Raw genomic sequence first — 20,441 nt, forward strand, 5'->3', positions numbered from 1 at the left:
GTTATCGTGGATGTAATTAGTTTGTTTTAATTGACAGTACGCTAAGATATATGGATCCTTAAAAGTTTATAACTTTATTTATAGAAAATGTTGTTTGTACTTTGTACAATAAAATTAAGTCTTTCGTTAGTCTTTAATATTATTTAATTATTTTTTAATTAAAATTCATTTAAATTTTAAAAACTAAAATTTCTCTAACATCCTATCCATTTTATAATTAGTTATTATTTCCTTTTTTTACGTTCTTTTTGTCTGTAACACGATTTTTTTCTTTCTTCTATTCTTCTCTCGTTCTCCGCTTCTCTTTTATAGTGGCGCCGTAATTTCTTTTTCAATTGTAACACATCTAAAATTATTAACTTATACAGAAAATGTTTTTGAAACACATCCAAATCATAAATCTAAATTTAAATTTAAACATTAAAAAATAATTATAACACATCTAAAATTATAAAGTGATACACAAAATATTTTTAAAATATATTCAAAATCATAAATAAAAAATTTAAAATAGCCGTAATTGCAGATATAACAGTGTTGATAATTTGAGGATTGTGATTCTTTAAGTTGTACTTCTACCTAAATCATTCTCCAATGTAAATTAAATTAGGATGTTGTACATGGCATACAAAATTAATGTGATTGAATAACTAAACAGATACATATAATTAACTATGAATCACTTTCTCTTAAACATATCCCGTACTTGAGGTCCACTTCTAATAAAAAAAGATTAGATTAGCGACGCTGATGAGGACTAACGCAATGAAAAGTAGAACGAAACGAGGCTGTAGACTGAGCGGAGAGCTTATACAAAAAAAAAACATCTAGTGGTAAATTTTACATTCAATTTTATCTCTAACCCAAATATAGAAAAATTCTATAGTAAATATTTAATTTATCTAAAAAGTGGAAAGGACAAAAATAAATTCTATTTTTTACTTTTTATTCTTGTATCAAATAATTAAAAAATTAAGCACAATAAAAGATTTCTATTACTCTAAACATATCTTAAAGAGTTAAATATTTTTATATCCAAAGATAATTAAAAAAATTAAGTATAAACACAAAAAAGAACACAAACAGTAAAGGTTAACTATAATTATCGCGAAAGATAATTTTTCTGGATATGAAAATCCAAGCCGCAACTATTCTTCAGGGTAAATCACATAATTAAGTCAAGGGGAGCAAAAAATTACACAATTCAGCCAAACCAGAAACTGGTTCACGAATCAATCAATGCACATTTATATATAGTTTGAATTAGCTTGTTTCGAACTCTAAATACATGTAATTCGAATCAAATTGATTCGAACTACTCACACACGCACACACTCACTAATTCGAATCAGCCTGATTCGAATTACACATAGAGTAATTCGAATCAGGGTGATTCGAACTACACCCAATCACGAAATCCCAAGTAATTCGAAACGGGCTGATTCGAATTACACGAAATTTAATTCGAATTACACTGGTTCGAATTATACAGGGCCAAACATGTATAAATATGGTGTGAACGTGAGTTGATCTCATTAGAGTGTAAAAATGGCTAGTGAGGAGAGTTTTGTTGTGTTGGTTCATCACAGAGGGTCGATTAAGAGGAAAACACGATCTGGTGTGAAGTTCACCGATAAGGATCCTCTCAGCATTTTTATGAGGCCTACGACGAGTTATGATGATCTTGTTAATTCTGTACTACAGAAACTTAGTCTGCAAGGCGTGAAATGGGTTAAGAAGTTTTTCTATCGCATTCCAATCTCAGTGCTGTAAGAAATCATTAAGTATGATTGTTTCACGATCGGAAGTGATGAGGACTTGCAGGTCATGTTTCATTGTCGTCGACAGTTTTCCGAAGTTAGGACACCTGAACTGTTGGCGAAGTTGGTTGATGTGGTTTGTAGCTCCGGGGGTTCGAACCGGAATACCAACACTGTAGGCACGGTAGTCGGTGCTAGCTCCAGACCTGTTGGTGCATCTTCGTCCGTCCCTGTGAATGAACCTCCGGTCGAGCCTGTCGCCTCCCCTTCGTTCGCTGTTGATCTCAACTGTATTGGAGGCGGGGAGGTTGGAATAGGGGATATTGTGACCAACTCTTTACAGTGTGCTGCACCGGCTGGTCTGGGCGATGCGTTGCTGGATGATGCAGACGATGATGATGTCGAGCCGGATATCATTGCTGATGACAGTGGCGATGATATTCGAGCGAGTGAGCCAGCTGGAGGCAGGAGGCGGTTCTAGCTCTGGCACACGGCAGGAGCGGCTCCTCATCCTCAATGTCATCCTCGTCATCATCTGGGTCTGCCTATAGAGGTGGCCTAGGCTGGACCGGCAAAGGACGTGTGGAAGACGCTGAAGGAAGTGACTCTCCGTGGACCGGTGCCCTAGACGGTCCAGCAACTGACTGTGACCCGCCCGTGTAGGCAGAAGGAGGGGTACTACCCAACGCAAAATACTCATGGGCAGGCCCTGAAGGAGGCTCGTTCAGGTCGACATCTAAGTGTGCCTGCGTCCCCGTAATCTATGCCTGCCGACGTGCCACATCATCCTCCTGCATAATGGCACTGATCTTATCTAGGAAGTGTGAACTGCCGAACTCCACATCAAGACCATCACTGACCAGCAAGTCTGAAAATAGCGTCCTCGGACTAACCCATATCTGACTCTCATGAACTGCGTGGTCGTCACCGGAGACACCAACAAAGTAATCGCCGAGCGGCCCTGATCCAAGTCCACCGTCACCCTGGCCCAAATCATCTCTCACACCAGATCTGTACCACTCTCCATCATGACCTCCAGGACGAAGACTAACGCCGCCTATCCCAGTAGGTCTCCCACCGCCCCCTCCTCAATCATGGCTTCCAGCCTCTCCCCCACCAGGCCCATGCTGATCACCATCGTCACCATCGTCACCATGAACACCGTGATCGTCAACTCCAGCACGGGCCCTGCGTCGGCCTCCATGTCCTCGTTGTCTGCCTCCATCCCTCCCCATAGCGTCACCCTCCTCCATGGCTTGGTCAAGCCACCTCCACTCACGCTGGCTCCGTCGTGTCCCGACACGAGCTTTCCGCTCAACCCGACGCCTATCGGAACGTCGTCAACACGATCCATGTCAGGCACTCATCCGGCACCCCTCTGTGTCGCCTCAACTGGAATAGGCACGGCTCTCGGATCCCCAAGGTACATCTCAGGTGACAGGAATCTCTTACCATGCTGACCCCACCACTCCAAGAAGTCATGTGAAGGACCTGGGTCTGCCACAACATCAAACCGGAGAACACGATCCGCACGGCTCTCCCAATGAAGATGCCAGAACTGCAAACTATATGGGAACCAACAATCACCACCTCTGCCATCCTTCGACATCAAGAAGTCGATGTTTAGCGCGGGCTGGGGGCGGGGCTGAACTCCACCAAACTACGGTAGCACACGATCAATCTAGTGCCACTCTATAACGGCGTAATATATCAATACCGTCACACACCACCATAACGCCGTATGACGAGGCTCCAACACCTCCGGATGCGCAACCTGAAGGACGTCGGGAGAGCTATACGGCATCCAAATAAACTGCAAGTACATAGCAACAACGTTAGGCCATATCGTGATGCGAACTATGAAAGGTTACTTAATTAAAAATAAGTGGTTCGTATACGTACATCCCGAGGCTATAACAGGTCTATTCTCAGCCTCCACATCTGCACTCGAGGTCCCTTCTCACAAGCGGAAGGGTTGTGACCTGACCACCTGCACGCACATGGGTGATGTAACAAAAGCAAAATATGACCACATAGTATAACATTATATAGGGGACATGGAATAAAATAATTTAAGACGAACTAGAAACAAAACGATAACAGTACCTCGAGGCCAAGGGCCAGCTGAACGTATCATACCCAGCAGGCCTAAACCCGGGAAAGTGCCAGAAGATCCAAGACTGAAGTAGCTGTAATGGACCGGCTAACTTCATAACATGTCTGTTGGCCACTCGGCACATGCACCGGTACAACCACGCTAGTGCTGCCGACCCCAGCTATAGCCACCCATGTCCTCAAGCCTAGCCACGTAGGGTAGCCACCTAATGTGAACACGGTTGCCGGACTTGTCGGCAAACAGCTGCGTGCCTAACAGCATCATGATGTAGGCTCGAGCATAGCGCCTAACTGTCTCCTCGTCGGCTCCCTTAGGGCACTCTCCAAACGTCTCCTGGAACCAGTTACAGTTCACTGCAAACTTCTGGATTTGGTTCGCAGGAGGTGACACACCAAGCAACTCCTGGAACCACACCCAAGCTGGACGGTCACCCTGGATGTATGTCTGGAAATCCGTCAAGCAACCACTCACATAATGTCCGTCGACCGGCAACCCCAACTGGTACGCCACGTCCTGTAGTGTAATCGTGCACTCCCCAAACGGCATATGAAAAGTGTGCGTCTACGGACGCCACCTCTCGACGAAAGCACTGACAAGAGGCTCATCCAATTTGAACCATCTATCGTTCAGTCTCGCAAGATGGTATAATCCCGCCATCTGCAAGTACAGGACGTACCTCTCGTCGAGTCGCATGCCCTGCTGCCGTCGCATGCTTTAGATGCATCGCTGGGGCTGCACATATCATGGACCAGATAATTAAAAACCACATACGAAACCTCTAACAGAAACCACTAAGAACATACCAGTAACAGAAACCACTAACAGAAAAAACTAACATCAACCACTAACATAAACCAAGTGCAAAACCACTAACATAAACCACTTGCAAAACCACTAGCATAAACCACTTGCAAAAACACATGCAAAACCACTAAAATAAACCACTTGCAAAATCACTAGCATAAACCACTTGCAAAAACACATGCAAAACCACTAACATAAACCACATGCAAAATCACTAACAAAACCACTAACATAAACCACCAACAAAACCACTAACAAAATCACTCAAATAAACCACATGCAAAACCACTAACATAAACCACATGCAAAACCACTAACATAAACCACTAACAAAAATACTAACAAAACCACTAAAATAAACCACATGCACAACCACTAACATAAACCACATGCAAAACCACTAACATAGCGCATATAAAAAAACCGAATAAGTTACTTAATCCCACTTTAAAAAAAAAGCAAATTATGTACTAACCTCGTCGTTGATGACCCCGGCTATATGAGCAACTCCATCCAAACGATATAGCCTTTCCGGATCGTCCCCCATGGGCTGAATAAACTGCTCGAGCCTTTGTTGGAGCGAATCTGGGTCGTTTTCTCTAGGATTTGGTGGGGTAGGAGAATGAAAAAGTGATTCGAATGAGGTTGGTTCGAACTCTTTTTATAGCCGAATCACTGCTAATTCGAAACAATCCGCTTCGAATTACTACTAGTGCCAAATATTGTGTAATTCGAATCAGCCCGTTTCAAATTACTTGGGATTTCGTGATTGGGTGTAGTTCGAATCACCCTGATTCAAATTACTCTATGTGTAATTCGAATCAGACTGATTCGAATTAGTAAGTATGTGCGTGTGTGAGTAATTCGAATCAATATGATTTGAATTACATGTATTTAGAGTTCGAAACAGGCTAATTCGAACTATATATAAATGTACATTGGTTAATTCGTGAACTAATTTTTAATTTGGCTAAATTGTGTAATTTTTTGCTCCCCTTGACTTAAAGTTAATTATGTGATTTACCCTATTCTTCATGTATTTACTCCTAAGAATCTGAACCCGGAATTTGTTACTATTAATCCGGACTTGCCAAGATAGTACAGTTTTTCCACCAAAATTATATCCACACAATTCATAAATATAGCTTTTCCTTCTTAAATTTTTAACCTTTTTTATGATACCTGATCTATTTTCTTTTTATTCTATCTTTCTTTCACTAATCATTCCGTCCAGAACAAAATAATTCGCAAAAAAAAAATTTTGTACTCCTTCAAACTTGTTTAAGACTTATGATAGAAAGATACTCTATATCAATCGGGTTTCATTAATTTGTACATCTAGAATTCAATTTTCTTTTTTATTTTTCTTTGTTCGGTTTTTTCTGCATTATTAATATAAAAAAATATTGGATTTTCAGTGAATGTGAAGGAAAAAGGGTGAAAAACATGAAGCTAACCAAACTCCAAATAGAACAAGTAGTAGTGGATAAACAAATAAGGTTGCTGAACAATGTTGTGACTAATGTTCAGCCTATGTATAAAGCAAATTAAACATGGATCACTTTGAAAACATTTTCTTTTCTCAAACTCAACTCACGTTTTTAGAAATATCTTAAGTTGATATGCTTTTGCTACAATTCTCTTGTTTAGTTGGATTTAAATATTGTTATTTGCTTGTTTATTATTTAAATATAATAAAAAATATTCTTTTAAAAAATTTTACGAAAAATTCTTCTCAATCTCTATTATATAAGTAATATATAATAATAAATAATAAATATACATCTATTATTTTTATTCACCAATTCTTAATAATTAAAAACCTACGTTAAGATAGAATAGTCAAAAGATATTATTATAGATTAATAATATTCGTAAAATTTTAAATTTTTTTTAATAGATGCATAATAAATATATTAAAAATTTAAGAGTATATTTAGTTTGTATTTTTATTGTTTATTTTTATTTTTAGTATTTTTATTTTTTAAATTTTATAAAAAATAATGAAAATAATAAAAATATATATCTGTTTTGGCCTCTTATTATTTTTTTTACAAAAATTTAAATAAAAATAAAAAATACAAACTAAATATATTTTAAATTTTTTTAATTTTTAATAAAATCTTTTTCAATTTATGATTTTTAGATATCCAGAGGTATGGATCCGACGTGGACGGGATGCAGTTTCGACGCGTGCATGGGATCCCTGTGTCATTGAAACAGGTGAGCTGATAGAAAGGCTGACAGCAGTAGGTGGGGAGCAGGTCTCGTATTTGGTTCTATGGAGTGTTAACAATTTAACAAAATTTTATTAAATGTGTGATTTTTTTGTTGGTGACTGAAATAAATTAAACAAAGAAAAACAAAACAAGGAATTGCCTAAATAGAGGGACAGTCCCGTTTAAGACTACTCTTAAACTCCTCCCAAGGTGAAAGAAGCTCCACATGCGAAAGTTGTAACTTCATCGCCATCTTTGCCATAGTATCTGCCACCGTGTTTGCATCTCTCATAATCAAATGAAAGTCAACCCGCCAATTCCAATGCATGATATCTCTTATTTTGAGCACCAGTGGATCAATAAACCCAAAACCATCTTGAGTAACAAGATTAAATGCTTCCACACAATCCGTCTCACAGATAACATCTCGTTGACCCACATCCCAAGCTAAGAGATATCCTCTCCAAATAGCAAACAATTCTCCTTGAAGAATACTATTACTCTCAATCATTCCCAAACACCCCCTTTGCCAGCTCCCATTACAATCTCTAATAACACAAGCAAAACCAACACTATCACCCGAACCAAAATAACTAGCATCACAATTAATCTTAAAAGTACCAATGGATGGGGGATTCCAAAAACCATTTAGAGTAGAGGGAAGGGACATACGTTGTAATTCAAAGATATTCCTAAGCTCCTTTTCTGAAGTTAATGCCAGACAGATCACTTTTTCCGGAGGCCAAGTTTCATCGGGATTAAAGATGTCATTATTCCTTGCTCGCCATATCCACCAAAGTCCCGAAAAGAACTTGAACGGATGCTCTCTGCTATGATACAAGAACCAGTTCTTCAAATCCAAAGGATGACAAGAAATATCCAACCTATGCCAGACAAGCTGAGCTTTGGGACAATCCCGAATACAATGTAAAACCGATTCCTGGCTAGAAAGACATCTTGGACACTTATCCGACGACGACATCCCTCTTCTAAAACGAAAACTTGCAGTAGGAAGAGCCTCCTTAAGACACAACCAAGCCAAAAATTTATGCTTTTCCGGAACAAGCTGGCACCAAAGCCAAAGCCAATTCTCCCTCTCCTCCCAACCACATAGCTGCTTACACAACCACAAGTAACCATTGCGAGAGTTATAGACTTTGGCAGCAGACCCACTTCAATACCAACCCACTTCCGGACCTGCTTGTTCATCTGGATTGTAAGAAAGAATATTATCTTTCAGATTTTGAGATAAAGGAGAATAAAGAGTATCCAAATGCCACCTACCAACCGACCAAATATCTTGTATCCGGAGATTCGAATCAGAAATGTGAACATAATCGATTTCATTAGATAACCGTCCTTCTTTTCTCCAGCTAGAAAACTAAAAATTCTGGTTCAAATCTCCAATACACCAAGCAAACCCATCCTTCAACACTTCCCAAGCCTTGCAAAGACACCTCCAAATGGGAGAGTCCTTGTTCTTAGGATAACTAAAACAGCCATATAGAGATGATCGGTATTTGGCATCCAACAATTGGACCTATAGCTTGTTTGGCTGCTAGAAGAAAGTCCAAACTAGCTTCCCAAGAAGAGCAATATTTATACAATAAGGATCTCTAATCCCTAAACCTCCATATTTTTTTGGAGTAACCAGTACCTTCCAACTAACAAGATTCAATCCTCTTCCATCAACTTGTCCTTTCCAAAGAAAATTCCTCATCATAGACTCCAATTTACTAATGATTTCTTTGGGAAAAATAGAGACCTGCATCTAATGGGCTGAATAAAACATTGAAAAAAATTTTTAAGCCGTTGGTTGGATTTTGGAAGCCCATGACAATTAATTATGGATGAAAATTTTGAAAAATTTTGAAAAGTGATGACATAAACCGTAGAAATATGTTTTTGAGGAGTGTGCAAAAAATGATGATGATAGTGATAAAGGGATAAAAAATTAGATCATGATATTGGATGAGTAAAAACAGGATGATTACTCCCGTATATACTAATATTAATAAATATCATATAATTATAAAAAAAATATTGCAATTAATAAAAATGTTTTATATTATTTATTTATATATATTTAATAATATTTATATAAATAATTATGAATAATAACAAATATAATTAATTTTAATATAAGTAAAAATAATTATAAAAAAATATTGTGCAATTTTATTATATAAAAAAATATGAATAAATTAAATTTTTTAAATTTGTTCTACTTTATTACCAAATAAAATACAAGAACACTAATTATTTTTCGTATTAGTTTTTTGTATCCTATTCTTTAGTGTCTTATTTTTTTTCATTCTCAAAATTGGAGACAGCTTTAGTATTTGTATAGCAAAAATTTTTGTTTAATTTTGTAAAAGTTTAGTGGATCTTCTTTGTTAATCCCTTCCAAAGATTAGCGCAGTTCAAATCAACTTTTGTTCGTCCAGCTAAAATTTTTAGGTTTTCAAGTATAATTTATATTTTTTTTTCATTGCTTTCAACTAAAAAAATCTACAGAATCTAAAAAACAGATAAAGAGGAGTAGAGTAACAATTTTTATATGTATCTAAAAGTTCTATATTTTTCAGATAAAATTTATATAATTTTATCTTTTTTATTCATGTAAAAATTTGCATAACGTAAACAACACAAAAGATACGACAAACTTTGTTTTATTTAGGGTTTAAGATTTCAAATGATATTTGTTTTTTCAAAATATGGCCTAAGTTATTTCTAAGACCAAACGTAATTAGGTGTGAACGTTGACAAAAGAAAAATGAAATTACACTTTTTTTAATATAGGTCAACAAATTTTTGTTAATTAAATAAAACAATTTTTGAAAGAACAATGCTAGGGAACTAAAATGGACGTATTAGCAAAAAATCAGCCAAATACCTTTGGGTGAATTCAAAATCTATACGAGTTAATATATATGAATGTTTCTTCTACTAAGTATTAGAATGTTTCTTTTTCATACTAAATGGATGTTCTTTTATATATTTTTCGAATTTTTTTGTATTGCAAATGTGAATGTCTCTATTTCTTTAAGAATTTCATATTGTTTTTAAATTTTATAAATATTTAATTATTTTTACTAAAATATAACTGGATATTTTTTTTGTTAAGTATTAAAATTTTTTTTCATATTAAATGAATGTTTTTTTATATTTCTGTAATTGTGTAGTTTGTAGTCTCTTTAATCCTCATTCAAACCATATCCAAGAGGGCCAGCATATAAATAATGAATCGGGTGTGGGTAGGGCATCAAGCCATTTGTAGGAGCTGCCGGCCATGAAACTGGATTTTGATGGAAGTAACTCATTGTTGTAGGACCTTGGAACATTGGAAATTGCATTTTCTGGTTTGACATGAGTGAAAGGATATTTTGAGGCTGAGAACACACATTAATGGTGAAAAAACCATTTTTAAAATTGTGGCCAGTTTTCACCGCAAGATTCCCCAATTCATCACTTCTTGTGCCATCCAAGGATCGACTATACAGTGAACATGACCTTGCCAAACCCTCACCATTTGCAAGGGAGAGCCTCCAGTCTTGCATATTCTAGTCTCTTTGGAAGCAACTTCTGTAGATCTACAAGAACCTTTAGCCTCCACTTGAAAACCATTGTTACACCCTTCATCTGCACTTAATCTCTTTGAATTACACCCTTCATCTGCACTTAATCTCTTTGAATTACAATCCTCATAATAACGATCACCAGTGTTACCAGATGTCGGTGATAGAAGAGGAGTGGGTCGCAGTGGAGAGGCAGAGAGGGCCTGACGGTGAGAGAGAGATCTGTGTGTGTGATTGTTGGAGGTGGGTAGATTAATGTGAGAGAGAAGAGAAATATTTTTATAGGTTTTAATTAGGTTTACTTAATCAAATTTAAATTTTTTAAATTTTAAATTTAAAAAATTTAAAATTAATTATTAATCTAAATTAATATAATTTTGTTTAGTTTTTGGCTGATAATTTCTTGGTTCCATATACTTTTTCTTTTTGAAATAAATAACCTAAGTTAATTATTTGTATTTATATTTTTTAAAATATTTATATATTTTTTTATTAATACGCATATTTTTATAAAATTTAAAATCCTTTTAAAAATAATATACCAATAAATCATTTATTTATATATTTATTACAATAATTTGAATTAGAGTACATTGCAAAATAGCTTTTAAATTCATTTGATATAAATTCTATTATTTGTAAACAATAAAAATCAAATGGATATTATCCAAATCATAACAAATTAAATAAATTTTATTTTCTGAATCTATTTAAATCATCATGCAAATATAGTTATATCTCATTATTACTAACAACAATATAAGTTGAATGTCGTTCTTAAATATTTTTTTTTTCTTTGCAAACAATATTAATAAAGAATCTTTTACGACAATACTATTGCATGACCAAATTATTTTAATAATTAACTTAGTTTAAAATTAATAAAAACACACATAAGAAAAAAAAACAAATATTTAATTAAATTTAATTAAAAAATAATTTTTCAAATTAATATTTTTTATTATTTATTACTTAACTCATTAGCATTGAAAATGATACGAACAATAAAAAATATTCATATTTTTAAAAAAATATATTAATATACTTAAAAAATGTCTAAAAATAGAAACATTTCCAATCCAATATTAAAAGCTCTGCATACAAGCCATTAGGGCTTGTATGCTTTACAAGTTCATTAAACAATAAAACTAAAATACGCGCTCCTCCACATACGTTGATTACACGCGCTATATAAGATCCCGCGTATATCTAACTACCAAATTTAAAATATTTGTTTCCTTCTTCGTTTTCGTTATTTTGAAATTTGGTTATTCTTCTTCTCGCGCGTCTTCCCTACTTCTTCTCCATCGTTCTTTTCCTCTCCTTTTCTCACTGGTATGTTCTTCGTTTACGTTACCTTTTTCTCTCTCTGCAACTCGAGCTTCGTTTTCTATTTTGATTTGTTGTTTTCTGAAATCAAAGTTTGAACTCGTTTTGAAGATAATGGATCATTCAACCTCAGATTGTCAGCTGAATCCAGGCGAAGTGGATTATGAATTTGAATCTAACGAAGTTCCTGAGGTTTGATTTACATAATGAATTTTCTTTCAGTAATTTGTATAGCATTGTGTAGTTGAAAAATTGCTGAACATTGACTGTGAAACTAACACGTTAACATGAATCTGTCGATTCAATGTATTAGTTGTGATTAATTACCTGAAATTTATAGCAGACGCTCGGGTGTAGATCAGGCCTTTTTTTGGGTGTATTCTTCCTTGAAGTGTGGGTGTATCTACAGTACTGGTTTTGTTATTTTAATTGAGTTGTTGTTGTTCAGGTGTATTATATCAGACATGATTGGGTGTGTTTTTAGTTTTTGAAATGGTGTATTCTGCAGCCTGTGTATTTACAGTTTATGGCTTTAAAGGTCATTGTGTAGTTGAGTTGTTGCGGTTCGGGTGTATCATATTAGACATGATTGGGTGTATTTGAATCATATCTATGGGTGTATTCACAGTTCTGACACGGTGTATTGTGCAGCCTCTCTCGGTTGTTGATGACGAGCTTGTTCCGAAGGTCGGAATGACCTTTACCACCCTTGAAGATGCTGGAAAATTTTACAGGAACTACGCCAAGGCTGCAGGTTTCTCTACAAGAGTTCGGTGCACAAATATGAAGGGAAACGAGATTAAGAATCAACTGATTACATGTAGCAGAGAGAGAAAATGGAAATCTAAAATATCTCCGACCGAGAAGACCAATCCGACAGCCGGTCTAAACTGTCCTGCAAGAATTTATATACACACATTGAAGGATGTCAGTGCTTGGATCATTTCAAAGGTTGTGCTGGATCATTCACACCCCTGCTGTCCAAGTAAAGCAGAGATGCTCAAACAGCACAGGGAACTAAGCATGTCCATTCGTCGTACGATAGAGAATAACGAGGAGGCCGGTATCAGACCAAGCAAAACCTACCAATCATTTGTTGCGGCTGCCGGGGGTCACCGCGAGTTAAATTTTATCGAAAAGGACGTGAGGAATTACATTACCAGGAAAGTGCGGAATGTTTCCGAACAAGAAGATGCAAAGGAATTCGGAAAATATTTGTTAAGAATGAAAGAGAAGAATCAGAATTTCTTTTTTGAGCTCCAACTCGAAGAGGATCAATCGATTAAGCTGGCTTTTTGGGCCGATGCAAGAAGCAGAGCTGCCTTTGAGTATTTCGGAGACGTCATTTCATTCGACTTCACCTACAATACAAACAAGTAACAAACTGTCCCTGTTTATGATGCTAAATTAATTTATTTTTACGAATCCGCAGCAGAGGTGTATATTGGCTGTTTCGTTGGGTGTATGCGAAGCATTTGTTAGGGTGTACCTAATGATTTTGCATTCTGGACCATGGTAATTTGTTTCAGGTATAATTTGGTCTGTGGTTCTTTTGTCGGGGTGAATCACCACGGTCAGTCAACACTTCTTGGATGCTCTTTGATGAAGAACGAAGAAATTGAATCATTCAAATGGTTATTTCAATGCTGGCTTCGTTGCATGGGAGGAAACGCTCCGAAAGGGTTTCTCACCGATCAATGCGCATCAATGAAAAGGGCTTTAGAGGCCTGTATGCCAACGACAATTCACCGTTGGTGTATTTGGCACATCATGAAGAAGATTCCAAGCAAATTAAACGGGTACAAGGGACATGCCGATATCGAACAAGAAATGAGCCAAGTTGTTTGGAACTCTCATAGCAAAGACTCATTCGATAGGAATTGGAACGATTTTCTACTGAATTTTGGTCTTGCGGACAACAAGTGGCTTTCAGGTAATGTCTTTTTAAAATCTACAGCAGAGGTGTAAATTGCATGTTCCCTCGGGTGTATTTAGAGTCTGTGTTTGGGTGTATTATGCAGATCTGTACGAAGACCGTCACATATGGGTTCCTATCTATCTGGATCACCACTTCTGGGCAGGGATGAGAAGCACACAAAGGAGCGAGAGCATGCATTCATTTTTTAACAAGTATATCACCCGGAACAGCTCGCTTATTCAGTTCATCAAACAATACGATAATTGCCTCGAAAGCAGGGAGCAAGCAGAGAAAGAATCAGATGCTGCAGATTTTCATACGGTCATACCGTGTGCAACCACCATTGAAGCTCAGTTTCAAGAGGCGTACACTCATGCAAAGTTTAGGGAAGTCCAAGCGCAATTCAGAGGAAAGGCGAATTGCATCACCAGATTAAAGAATTCCGCTCTAGGCTATTCAGTATACGAAGTCGGAGAACAAGTTTCCAACTCAATATTCAACAAGTTCGTGGTAAATTACGACTCAGTTGCAGCCGAGGTAAAATGCCAATGCTTATTATTCGAGTCGAGAGGGATACTGTGCCGTCACGCACTAAGCGTGTTAAGCTTCGAACAAGTAAGTCAAGTGTCACCTAGATACATACTGGAACGATGGAGCAAGAAGGTAAAGAGGCGACACACACACATCAAGAGCAGCCACGACGAGCCACTAATGGATCCAAGAAGCAAGAGGTTCGACCAATTGGTTTTTGGTTTGCAAAATATTTGCGAATTTGCCTCCAAATCGGAGGAGCTGACTGCAATTCTGCACCGTGCGTACGATAACGTCATGGCCGAGATAGAAGCATTAAAAGCCAAAAGGAAGGGGACATCTTCTTTATCCCACGAAGACGCCAACTTGGAATCTGTTAACGAGCTTCAAAGCCCGCCAAGGATTCGAACAAGAGGACGTCCAAAAAACAGGCTAGGTTCAAAGCTGGAGAAACAGATTGCAAATGTCACAAAGAAGAAGAAGACGAAAGTTTTAAGCGAGGTAAAAGTAATGTTCTTTAAATTTGTGACGATTGAGTTTATTTTTCTCGTTAATAGGTTAGCTAATGTGTGAGTGTTATATTCAGATAAACCTGTTTGATACTGCATCAGCGGCGCATTCAAATTCCAGCCAATATCAAGGACACGTTATGAATTATCAGTTCAGGGTACCAGCAGCAGGGGATAACTCTTTGGGTGTATAGTTTTATAGAATATGGGTGTAAAAGCACTGTTCTTTTGCGTGTATTTTTGTTCATTGACAATTTACATATAGACACATATATAGATTCATATAGAACAAAAGCTCTAAAAATTCGCAGGTTATGGGTGTATATTTGATTTGATGTTTTTCTTCATATTTTAGTACATGTAATTCATACATTTTGAATACAGCACAGACATTTTGGGTGTATATTTTATGCAATCTTGGGTGTATTATTAGAGATGCGTTGGGTGTAACAGTTTATAATTTGCGTTTATATATGCCTTGGTTTTTTCCTTCATATTTTACCACCTGTAATACAGCTTTTGAATACATCACAGACAGTTTACCAGCACAGATAGTTTAACTATGGGAAAAAATATACATGGAATAGAAGTTGTTGATAAATGGCAAATATTTACATCATTTGTTCAATTTACAAACTACCCAGCAGTTGGATTACGCAGTTTCTATATCAGCAGAATTAATCTGACAAAACGGACTCAATAATACAGAGGATGGCTTCGACAGCCTTATAGCACTACTCTCCCTAATTGCCCGATCTCTTTCTTTATTCATCTCACTAAATAGTATCCGGGAAGCATACTCCACTCTATAGTGGTCCACCTCCTCCTACAATTAAAAAGTATATTCTTTTTAAACAGCAATATTAATTCAGTAAAGTAATACATAGTTATATAGTTCTAAAGACAGTTACATGTGGCCAATTATCCCATTCATACTTCCCCTTTTTGATGTTTTCCGGCTCAATTAACTCCATCCACTTCATAACGTAGATAACGCAGTCATAGCTGAAAACGAAGAAAATAAATTACAAATCTCATTTACGAAAGTTTAATGTTCAGACTCACAAATTTATACCTTGTTTTTTGGCCTGATATTTTAACATATGATGATTTAATTTCCTTCTCGTTCTCCCCTTTCTGCAGAGGTTCCCCGCCGGCATATGTTATCAATCTTGAAAATACATATCCCTTAAATAGCAAAACAAATCAGTAATACACCCGAATAAATGCACAAGATACACCCAACTGAATGGACAATATACACCCAACACAACTAACGAAATAGACCTAAATATTAAAGTAAAGAAGACAGAGGCAACTTACAGTGAATTTATTAACCTGCTTTCTCTCATCGCTTGGAGCTTTTTTGTGTAGCGGGTCAAGTATATGACATTTCCGCTTTGTTGTATTTATCAGCCATAACCACCAATGCCCCAAGTGGCAAACAGGAACAAAAATCTGAAGGATTCCCACATTTCAACAGTGCGTTATTTTATTTGGCATATAAGTAAATAAGCGTACTAACAAATTTAGCAAACGAAAACTTACATATGGATGCGAAGTTAATTTTTTTCTATCTATGAAGGGAATGAAACTCGGGTAGGCTTCCACCCTGAATTCCTTTTTCGTTTTCGGTGATATGAATTCCCCCTTTGGGTGATCCGAAAGTGCCATGCTCTGCAAGAATTGCGAAACAAGAAATGAAATACTAAACTTACACCCAATTGAACGTAAAAAATACACCCAAATCAATACAGAAAATACACCCAAAGTTCGTAGAAGTAACACTTACCACAATATCGGGGGGGAGACAGTATATTTGTTCTTGAAACCTCTTTTCATTTTTCTGGTTGAGGATGAGGCAGATGGCAGATACAATCTAGAAATATATGCCGAAATTAATTTTACATTAATAAGCATTGCAATTGACTTTGGTGTAAAACATTAATGTTATTCTAATATTACCTGAGATTCTATATCACTTTTTGCCTGGAGGGATACAAGGTGCATTCTCATCAAAATGTATTCTCCTTGGCCAATCAGAGTGCACATTTCCTCATACTCGTTAGTATTGCCATCTGCATCTTCCTTCAGTCTCGTCTCCCAGATGTAGCACTTTTGTTTCATATCATCCGTAATCTGATATAATCCCCCAGGAGTTTGAAACTTTGCAGAACTTTCTCCCCCAGTCTCCCTCTGAATTTGTGGACTTTTGTTTTTTCCCTTCGCCGCACTACTTGCTATTTTTTGGACCAAATCATCCAATTGTTCTATCAAATTTGCAGATTCTGGAGATTTTGCCCTTTCTGTCTCCTGCGTTGACGCCCCCTCCTGGCTTGAATCAGTCAATCCAAGGCTGAATGATGGCACCCCTGGATCTATTTTAGGAACATAGGATGCTGTCCGTGCCATCATCAACAGGGTAGCAGCGTCTTCTGCGTCTGGATGACTGCGTCATCATGTATAAGAATAAGAATAAGAATAAGAATATACGGATGATAAGTAAAGATTGATTTTAGTCTGATGAACTTACATTTTAGTTGGAGCTGGGGGAAGCGTGGGTGTGGTCTCTTGAAGTTGTTTGGGGGTTTCAGGAGTGCTGCACAGTTACAAAAAATTAATCACGGCGTAAAAAAAACTAATCAGGAACAATATACACCCAAACTGTTAGCAAATATACACCCAAACTCTAAACAAATATACACTCAATACTATTTCTTACGTTTCTGTAGTCCCTTCAATCTGTAGCATAGGGGTTGGTTCAAAATCTGTCTCAGTGGTTGTTTGGGATGCCGGCACAAAAACCTGAATCGGAACTCTAAACAAGAAGAAAAATGAAAGGTTAACAATGCCTATGAAAATAATAAGCTTATAAGGTTGAAATATTCTTGGAAAACTCACACTGCAAGCGCATCCGACGGTGTCTGTTCCCTCACAACCATCATATTCGAATCAGCCGGACTCAACCTAAAATACACCCAAAGAAATTCAAGAAATACACCCGAACAATTCAAAAAGAAGACAGGCTTTGTTTTTTTGAGAACTTACATACTTGCAGTTTTTGCTTTTTTTTTCCTGCCTTTTTTTTCTTGAATAAAATAATAGAGGGCTTTTTTCTAAAAAAAATATATACAGAATTAGAAGTAGAAGGGTAATAGAAGAACAAAAGTAACGGTTATTTGAAAGAGAAATTACATGCTCTGTGACGGCTGGTTTACACTACTCTGTTCTGTGCGCCCTTGAGAGGAAGGACCATCACTTCCCAAGTTCACAGTCGGTATTCTAAAACAGATTTCATGTTATTCAGACAAAATAAGATACAGGTATAAAATACACCCAAATGAATGCACAAGATACAACCAACCGAATGGACAATATACACCCAACACAACAAACTTAATATCCCAACTTATTAAACAACATACACCCAACTTGATCCACAAAATACACCCAAATGGTTCCACAAAATACACCCAAATCATGATAACAAGATTTTATTAAATAATAAAGCTTCTTACGTTTCAGACGACACATAGCGACCTTCTGTCGATCGCAGGTCAGCTCGGTTCTCCCTGCGAAACAAGAAACAATTATTAGCAAACAAAACACACCAAAATCTGAAATACACAGCCCAGCAAGACATACCCCTCTGCAGCAGATTTATCAACATTTTCCCTTAGCCATTCATCTAGTTCGTCACTTGATATTTCATAAGTCTCACTACATTCATAAAAGAAGATGTTAACAAAAATAATTATGATGATAGACGATAATATAGCTTACGAGGTACTGTACCCGTCAAAGTATTGATCTTCTTTAGGAGGTGAATCCTCCACAACAACTTTTTTCTTTTTTGGTTGTGTTCTGGGTGGAAAAAAAAGAGTACCAATCAGAAATAAAAAATTAATTTTATCACAGAATATTATGCAAATAAGTGCTTACTTTTTTGGTGTTGTTTTTGTTTTTTTCTTTTTCTTCTCCTTCTCTGCAGGTGATGATTCTTCGCTCCTATAAGTTAATAATAGACACTTCAGTTAATACACGAAATCTTTATAATGAAGCCAAAAGAAAGGAGTAATAATTTCAGGACATTACTCATCACTTGGTTCAGATTCAGATTCTGAATCAGAATCTGACTCCTCTTGCCTCTGCTTTCTTTTTCTGGAGTCCATTTTGGAAGGCAAATAATCATTATTTAGAACATACTAAAAATACACCCAAATGAATTCACAAGATACACTCAACTGAATATACAATATACACCCAACGCAGCAAACAAACACACCCAACTTAATAAACTACACACACCCAACGTGATCAACAAAATACACCCAACTCGAAAAAGAAATTACACCCAAGTATGGTACTTACTTTTTCCCCTTTTTGCTGGGGTGTTTTCTTCCTGAATCCTCTGAGTCTTCTTGAGTCTCAGACTCAGAGGTAGAAGTGTCACTGTCAATAGCTGTTTCTGTCTCCGAAGACGATGTTGGACTCGCCTTCCTTTTTTGTTTTTTTGATTTCTTGTTTTTTTTCTTTTTTTTCTTTTTTTTTTCATTTTTTCTCTTGCTCTTGTCTCCGCCATCTTCACAATCCCCTGAAACATTAGATATTTTAGCTAGCAACATTCAGGTAAATAAAATACAAGCAACATATTATGTTTACTTACCAAAATTTCCTCTCTTTCTGCGGTCATTCTTTCCACCAACTGCTCCTTAGTCCAGTTGGCAATCCAAGGCTTTGGTGGTCTTTCAGCCCTCTTCTTGCCTTTGTTTTCTGAAAGATGAAAGTATATTATCATCAGGGCAAAGAGGCAGCCATCAATTGCCTTCTTCTTCTTCTCCTGGTAGTCTGTGATGCCCTTGATCATGAAGGTCAAAACATGCCCCCCCTCCCGTTTCTCTCCGATATGCCGTCCATCTTAAAAATTGGGGCCAGGTGCACATGTGATATTTTGTTTATCGTCGTTGGCAAAAGGAACGCCATCTGTATGTAGAGGATGAATATCCTCTTGAACATCAGGCGTTCCTCTTCGTTGCCAACGCCGATTTCCATCATTTCATCGGTAAGACTTTTGAGGGTCTTACCCTGGAATCTTCTAAAAATTATTTTGTCATCATCAGAAAGTTTCTTATACTCAACTTTCTCAGGAAACAGATTTCCTACAAAAAGGAAAACAACAAAGTATCAAAGTCGGTTCAAATACACTCAAGCATCAACCTTAAATACACCCAAGCATCAACTTAATATACACCTATAATTTTGAGCTAGTTACCTGTTGCATTGATGCCAAGCGCATCACCTATTGTTTTTGGTGTTATTTGGAAAGAACCATATCCTGTCTTCAGTCTGTTCTCCCCAAGTTTGAAGTTGTTTGCCAGTTCCCTTAAGAGTTGGTGATCCACCCTTAGTGGTGGGATGTGCATCAACCCACCGAATCCGAGATCCCTCACAATTGCCTTCTTCTCCTCAGTCATGTTTCTGAACTTATCACTCAGGAGATGTATGGCACACTTAAGGTCTTTTGTTTGGTTTTTTGCTGTCATTTTCTCTGAAACGAAAAATACACCCAAAGATATCAGTAAGATACACCCATATATATGAGTCAGATACACCCATTAATAACAGTAAGATACACTTATAGATATGATTCAGATACACTCATTGATAACAGTGAGAT

At 36.8% G+C, this 20,441-nt stretch overlaps 1 long non-coding RNA gene across 1 annotated transcript; it reads right to left on the reverse strand.

Moving 5' to 3' along the window:
* Window positions 1-16,326: 16,326 nt before the first annotated feature.
* Window positions 16,327-16,841, reverse strand: LOC140179480 (uncharacterized). The gene is made up of 3 exons (XR_011872959.1): window positions 16,730-16,841; window positions 16,557-16,643; window positions 16,327-16,441 (listed from the first exon to the last, which is right to left on the reverse strand). It is a non-coding gene; the product is annotated as an uncharacterized lncRNA (long non-coding RNA).
* Window positions 16,842-20,441: the final 3,600 nt, after the last annotated feature.

Source organism: Arachis hypogaea, chromosome 15, assembly GCF_003086295.3.
Source record: "Arachis hypogaea cultivar Tifrunner chromosome 15, arahy.Tifrunner.gnm2.J5K5, whole genome shotgun sequence".
Classification (NCBI taxonomy): domain Eukaryota; kingdom Viridiplantae; phylum Streptophyta; class Magnoliopsida; order Fabales; family Fabaceae; genus Arachis; species Arachis hypogaea.